This window comes from Enoplosus armatus, chromosome 12 (genome assembly GCF_043641665.1).
Source record: "Enoplosus armatus isolate fEnoArm2 chromosome 12, fEnoArm2.hap1, whole genome shotgun sequence".
NCBI lineage: Eukaryota > Metazoa > Chordata > Actinopteri > Centrarchiformes > Enoplosidae > Enoplosus > Enoplosus armatus.
Window position 1 is genome coordinate 5,786,164 of NC_092191.1, and position 8,289 is coordinate 5,794,452.

Genomic DNA, 8,289 nt, shown 5'->3' on the forward strand with positions numbered 1-8,289 from the left:
ACAGAGTGAATAATCCCAGTCATGGCCGGCTCATCATCACTGCAGGTGAAAATGTTCAGTTTCTCTTTACCGCTGTGAGAGATGACACAGTGGAGGCCGGCTGACATTAAGAGAAGTTGGCAGAAAAAGACAAATAGTAGATAATGAGCAGATGTCCGGAGGGAAGGCAACGGGGTGAGGTTAAATGTTGAATGTCAAGCTTTATTGTAGAGTTAAACTCCATCGCTGTGATGAAGGTGAGTTGGACTAAAATCATCAGAGCCTGAAGGGATCCAAATGAAAAAAGATGATCCCCCTCAAAAGGAAATGAAGGCAACTCACCACCAAAGAGGTTTATATGTCCCCCTTTCATTCTCCCTCTGTTAACATCTTCTTTAGGTCTCACTCTCTTCTGCTTCCAGACCTCTCTTCCTCTCTTTCTAACACGCCGGTATAAGTAACAAGTCACATCTCACAGGCAGTTATTGCTCATTTGTTCAGAAACCAAAACCTTAATTCAAAAATAACTCTATATTGTGGTTTCTGTAGGACACAGTATGAGCTACCATGAAATAACATCTTCCTATACTTTCTATCCCTCCCCTATCTGCCCTTTTTGTTTCATGCTTTTATCTTGGTAACATCATTTGTTTCTCTCATCTGTTGTTTTGTTCTCTGCGGGTGTCCATACGTTTTTCTCCTTATGTTTTCACTCTCTCTTTCTTTATTTCTTTACGTCTCATTAGCTCTTGTTTCTGCCGCCTGGCACCTACTCACACACACACACACACACACACACACTTCCTCTTTTTGGTTTTCTGCTTCTCTGCGTTTCTTTTCATCATCCTGTCATTTATCCCTCTCTTCTGTCCCTTTCATTTTTTTAAAGATCCATTTAATCTCTCTTTGTTTTTCAGTAGGTGGTCGGGTCACCCCCGCCTGATGATACTGCTGGCTCTAGCTCTGCCTCAATAATATACTTATGTACTTACAATTCCCTTGTTTCCCTCGTGCCCTTTCTCCCTTTTCATCCTTAAATTACTGTCCCTTTATTTATCCTTAATGCTTCCTCTCCTCTATACTTTCCTCATCATTTTGCTCTTTAATTCTTCATTTATGCCACAATCTCCTCCTCTATCCTTATTCATTTCTTGTCTACTCCCTCTTGTATCTCTTCTACCTTACGACCCCTCAATCCTTCCTTCCCTCTTTTGCTTCTATCCCCCCCCCGTCTCCTGCCTCCCACCTTACTTTGCTCACCTCACCTAACACATTTCCATTTAAAACTCATTTCATTCTCTTCTTTCTTCCCATCTCCTTCATGTCAAATAAAGACACATGCAGGCCAGTGTGCACTCTCTCTTCTCTCCCTCTCACACACACACACACACACACACACATATACACACATACATATACACACATCTCTTTCTGGCTTTCCACAAACTATTTTTTCATTTCCGCTCCTTCAGTCTTCTCCTTTGTGTCTCTGTCTTTCTCCAACTCTCCCTTACTCTCCTACACTTTTTTCTTTCTCCATATCCCCCCTCCGCTCCCTCGCTCAAGCCAAATGTCTAAGTACAATTGAATTTCATCAGAGTCTCCTCCTCTGCCTCTCTTTTTCTAATTCCTTTCTCCTACTACTCCTCCTGGCAAAAGTAATGTTTTTTCCACCCACCGCCTCTGTACCAATCCTAAATAACAACTTTATCGGATAGCCTGTCAGGCCCGTTGTCACCACGTTACAATATTCACACCGTTTCCTAGAAGGGGAAATCCTCCCTTCAGTCGTCTGACACTGATAGATATCACAGCGGTTTTGCGTGATTGTGATTTCTCCCATGTGATTGCTGAATGATGTCGCAAAAAGAAGCCTTTTTTTATTCTATTCTCAGAACTGATAGTGTTATGGATTTATGAAACATCATTGTAGCTGCTGGAAATACCTGCATGTGATGTCTTTTTGTCACTCAAGCAAAACATCAGGGACCAAACTAGTGGCTGGACTTCATTGAGGAGATTTGTGATGGCTGACACATGAATTCAGCAGACTGACTGAAACATGAACTGGTTAGAAAACCCATTGCAACCCAACCCATTAACCAGTAACTTGCATCAGTTACAATTTTACCTCACTGACGACTATTTAGCTGACTTTTTGTATGAGCCTTTTAAAAAGCAATACAAATGTAAACATTCAACACATTTTGAGTAGAATGAGACTTAAAATGTTGATTTTTTTTCAAATAATGGTAATTCATCGCAAGACTGAAGAAAGATTGTGCAGTATACTTGAGCTTTGTCTCCTTAACCCTGCTGATTTTGAATTTGCCTTCAGTTTAAAGAGGCTTGTAAAGGTCTTTCTTTGATGTCTGCCTTCAGTTCCTCCTCGGTTGTATGTTGGATTGAAACAGGGACTGAATCCAGTTTGCTCTACTCATGTTTTTGCTTTAGCTGTTCAAAAGGTGCGGTAGACTCTACAGTGTCGAGTTGCAGTGGTGAGAAATGGAGGGAAAAGTCTGAACAGGCAGTCTTCAGAGAAAAGTTTCACATGTACAGTTTGTACATGTTTCACACTTATGAAGTAGTTTTGTCAACATATGCATTCATTCAACACCTCTTCCGCCTGTCTATCCTCCTTTCTCCCTTTCATCTTCCATCTCAACCTCACCACTCCTATTTCCTTTCCAGTCCTTTTTCCTTCTTCTTTTGTTAACTCACCTCTGTCTTTCCTCTCGTTTCTGTCTGTTCTCCTGTATTATCCTCCTTGTACTTGCTCCTGTTCTTGGTCATGTTCTCTCTTCCTTTCCCTTTTCTTCTATCATTCTTCAGCCCGTCACTATATTCCCTTTGTCTCTATCTCTGTCTCTATCATCTTTCCACAGACAATACTGCAGTTTCTGCTTTGTTCTACGACTTCTACAACAATCAGTGTTACATAATGTCTCATGTGGTACATTTTTTATCTGACTGACTGGAGTGGCAGCATAATTCACAATCTTTGTACGTAAGTTTTGAACCTTTTTTCTGTTAAACTATAAAGGTAAGAAAATAGGAAAAATCAGGTGTTATAGAAGAGGATAACATTTCAGTAGCAATTATTGCAAGTATCATCAGCACTTTGTAAAAAGAACATCCAAAATGGCTATCAAGGAAATGACAAAAGCATGGGAAAATGAAATGGTCGACAAACAAAAGGAAAAAAGAATTAAACACAGTCTTTCCACTCACAACTCCACTTATCTATCGTCCTCACCTACCTCAGAGCTTTAAAATTGGGCTTTCTTTTCTGAACTCCCACAAACATCACCTCTACGAGAAGTCACCAAATTACTGCACATTTCACAACCAAAGCTAAATTACTAAGTAACGCTGGACTGCTGCTTTCGTCTGCACTGAGTGAACAAAAGCATCAGGACCACCCGCTTTTTCAGTGAGAGCGCGGTTCCTGTTAGATTTCACGTGTTTAATCCACTTGAGTCACAACTGAAATGCAAATTGTTTAGACGCTCAGCAGATGGACAAAACCTCACTGGTTCAGTTAATGCAATGGAGTGCAATTCCAGTTAGTAAATCAGCAATCTTAAACTTGCATTCGATTTTTTTTGGGCAACATATAATCGTCTGACGTTTATGTAGACGGAGTAACGTTAGCATACATTTGGTGTCATGTGATGAATGTAAATCCAATATTCACTCTGCTTTTAGCTCTGTTTTGCTAAATATCCACTATGTTCACCAGCTATCTAACTTTGTTTGTCAGCAGTTTGACGTTTAGCGTGCAGTGGGTTTTTACTGAAAACAGCTGCCTGATCCGACTGGAAACTGTGTTGATTAGAGCAGTGAGAGTGAACGCAAACAGCAAAACCAAAACAATTTGCTAAAAGACACTGAAACACTCAAACTGCAAAGTCAGGTGATAATTCTCATTCATTACATATAGTAATTTGATCCATTGTTAAAATAAACATATTAATCAATGCAGCTTTAAGAAAAAGCTGCAATAAGGGGGAGGCTATCACAGCAAGCTAGCTACTTTTTGTAGTACTGTAGCAATATTCTCATAATGAAAGTAAAAATATACCCTCATTTTAAGCTAGTTATGATGTTATGATTTCATGTTAATCTAAAATCAACAAAAGCAGCATGGGAGAAAAGTTTAAGCTGGTTTTGACATCTTCTGTCAGCCCCCATGCTGGACTAATTTGCCCCCAAATATCTGCTGAAACAAGGAGATTAAAACAAAGCCGGGAAGGATTTGGTGACAATTATTGGTTCGTACAGTTAAAGCCAGGTGTGGTGTCACCTCCCCGTCGCCTCCTGTCCCATCCTGTCTGTGTGAGGAGAGGAGAGGAGGAGGAGAAGAGAAAGAGGAAGAGGAGGTGTCAGAGTGGGGACAGCAGGGAGTTATAGTATCGATCCACGTCAGGTTAAGACGCCCTAAAGACAAGTCCGCCGGGAGAAGCCTTCAACTATCTGCCTCTCTCTTTCTATTTCCTGCTTTGTTGGAGTGTCATTACTTCATTTCAGTCAAATTCAAGCTTTGAAATTTACAAAAGTATTTAATGTTTCCCAACTATGAACACTGTTAGCAGTCATTGACAAAGGGACATTATCATGAGGACATTTTTAAATATGACATTCAAACAATTGTCTTTTGTATTGTTTTTACAGCTCTATCTCACAAGAAAAGCAGTTTCTTGTGTTGGGCTTTTGAAGAAAAAAAACTGCTGAAACATCAGCTGATCCAGCAGACATGGAGAAACACTAGCATTCATTGGGATTTGTGTTTCTGGCTTCCTGATGAATGTAAGTCCAATACTCGCTCTGCTTTTAGCTCTGTTTTGGTCTCTGACAGTATCCGCCTTTTTAGCTGCTAAATGCTTCACTGTGTTCACCAGCTAGGTGTTAACTTTGTCTGTCTGCAGTTTGATGCTGGTCAGGTAGCGTACAGTGGGGTTGTGCTGAAAACAGATGTCTGCTACTGTAAAAAGGTTTTTGACAGTGGTGAGAGTGAACCAAAAAAGTTTAAAAAACCTTTCTCCCACTCACTGCCATATATTTCTGATCTTTTAACTCCATATACAACGGCAGCACTTCTCAGATCTGCTGAGCAACAGCTGTTTAATGTTCTGTGGTCAAGGCTCAAAACAAAGCTGTGCTTTTACAGCTTCAGCATCACGACACAGCCTCCTCCTCAGGTCAGCTGAGTCGGTACATTTTAAAAAGCTTCTAAAAACTATTTGAATAGATTGTCATATTTATAATGTGTTGATGATGTTACTCCCATTTGTTCTGTTGCTTTGCTGCATCTTACCTCCTGCTGTGCCTTTAACGGTGGATTCTAAATAAAACTTACTTTTATAAATACACTTTCTTTGTCTCTCACGCAAACACAAACAGACTAAAATCACTATTCACACACAGTCCAACTCCTGACTCCCTGCCGAGAGAGAGAGAGGAGAGAGTCTTTGGCAGGCGGTGTGATAGATGTGTACCTTTAATCTCTAAAGCCACCTGGAGAAGACTGATGACTGGAGGTTTTGGTCTCTCTTTCTGTGTCTCTGTCCTTCTCTCTCTCTTTTCTCTTTCTGTCTTGCTCTCCTTCATCAAGCTGTTCATATTGTAACAGTGAAGTCAAAAAGGGTGTGTGTGTCAGGATGTGACACAAGACTACCAGCGACTGTTTATGGTACCATAACATACATACATGCATTACTATCTTTATTTTTTGTGGCAAGCAACGTGGCTGAAAGATCTCAACAGCTATTGGATGGAACATTAACATTAAATTTTGCTCAGACATTCATGTTCTCGGGAGGATGACTTCCTCTGCCTCCGCCATGAGGTTGACATTTGTGGTTTTGAGTGAAATATCTCAACAATCGGATGGATTACCCCATTCATGTCGATGATAAATTGTAATAACTTAGCTCCCGAAAATATATAGGCTCATAAATATCACATGAAAGAAAACAATAGTAAAGTAATCAAAATAAACATTTAATATAAATGCTTTTCCTTTGCCATAAATTGAGGAAGTAATTATTATGAGTTAGACATACTCTGCATTACCTGAAAAGCACAGAGACGTGCTGTTTTACAGAGCAGCCTCCAGGGAGTACAACAGTACAAATACCAACAGTACAAACAATCAAGGCAGTGAAGGGTCAGAGATGCAGTTCAAAGGCAACAGATCATATCATCTAATCTGGAGAAGCTGGAATGATCTTGTGAGAAAAGAGTGTGCTAGAGAAAAGCAATAAGAGCTGAGCAGAGAGGTGGAGGGGATGTTTTAAGTTCCAGATAAGAGCGCAGTGGAGGGTATAGACGGGAGAGATTATGATTCAGCAGGTAGAGGAGGTGATATGAGGTCCTGCTTCAAGCCAGGAGATTTCAGTCTTTGATGGAAAACGTGGAGTTCAAGTTCAAGTATAATAACTATGACTAACTATGAGAGTGTGAGTATAGCAAGATGTCATATCAGTCATTCTGGGCCTTACTAAATCCGCGTGTCTACTACCTTACCACTGTAGGGATTTTCTCTATTTTTGTCTGAGTGGGATTTAAACTTTTTGCTGATTTTGGACTTTTTGTGGTAACAATAAAACAGCATTCAAAGACCAACTTGCCTCCTTAATTTGGGGACAAAATAACATGAACACATGCGCTATAGAGGTGCAGAGTCTTAGGAGCAGTAACTGAATTAACTTTTGAAGCACACCTATGGTTCCCTTGCAGAGGTGTTTTCACTTGATTGGCTTGTTAGGTCTCTTCTCAGAACTGTGTGGGCATCTATAAATTGCTCCTGCTCTCTCCTGTTAGTTTTGTTTCCCCTGTTAGGGCAGGACAACTTATGCCTTATTATTCCTCTCAGGACTTTGGTCAGTTATTGTCTAATGTAGTTGCTCGTCTTGTGATTCCCTTGTGATTCAGGTCCAGTGCTCCAACTGCCAGTCTCCCAACATTGTCTATGCACAAAATTGATTGACTTTTACATCCAGGATCCTGGACGTCCAAATAACTCCTCCAACTTTCCTATATAATACAATCTAATATTCCATGTAACAGACAAACAGCTGAAACAGAGTGCAGAAACCAAACTGCATCACAAACATTTTCTAAGTGAGCTGCACTTCTGCATTTCCAAGACAAACTTCTCTAACTTTGACTTGAGTAGCACTGAACTCCAGCAGCACTGTGTTTACCTCAAGAAAAATATTTTTCCCCTCCTCACTCCTCCGCTCGCTACTGTACAAAGCCAAGGAAAGTGACTCACTCTTTTGCATAAAGCTCTGGATGAAGCTGTCATTATGGGGCAATTACTCTGGAGAAAAGTTACAGTAGGAAAGGCATTGATTCTTTCAACAGCAGCTCCCACCTCCTGCTGTCACACAGCTGGGCGGCTGTTCTTTCTGCAGCGGGTCTTTGATTGCAGCTCTCCACTCTATTGGGAAAAATGGGCTGTAATAGAGAGGAGATTATCTTGAATAAGGTGAAATTGAGACGCGTACAGTGGATAATCAACAGTCACTCTGCTGCGTGGCAATCATGTCCAAAGGCTAGAGGTGCTGATTGGTGGCCTACTGCACATGCTCGGAGACAGTGGCACTCACCACATGCATGCACGAACATACATATTGTGTGCTATCACAAAATAATACATATTCACTACCCAAAAACTGAGAGAAACAGGAAGTCTGTTAGTCAATTAGTCTAACTGCCACAATATCAGACTGTATAACTGTAATTCATCCCAGCAGATTCCTTCCCATCCCGAATGCAATTCATTCTGTGTGAATGATTAACATGCACTTCTTCCCTGATTTTATTACCATCTTTAAACAGGATTTAATTCCCCCACCCTCTCCCTTCACTGTTCCCTCTCCTACCTTCCTCCTGTCTCTCCTTCAGTTCTTCCCTCACCTACTTCACCTTTCTGCTGCATCTTCTCCTCAGCTTCTCCAAATTATAATCATCTTGTTTTCTCTCTCCGTGATGTGATAATTAATATCAGAAGAAACGAGGGAAAACCAAGGCTCTGTGGGGTTTTATACATATGCAGCCAATCAACAGACAGCCTCCTGGAAAAAAAAAAAATCCATAATTTGTTTTTCCTCTGATTTTTCTCCTCCCGGAACTGAAAGATCATCATCAGATCAGAAAGGCACAAACATATCATTCATGTTGAAATTATTCACAGACCGTGTTTCATAAATTGATGGGACTCATCATACTTTCAAACATAGTTTATAAAGCAGCAAAGAAGGCTCAATTTTGATAACATAATCAAATCTAACCAATAGAATC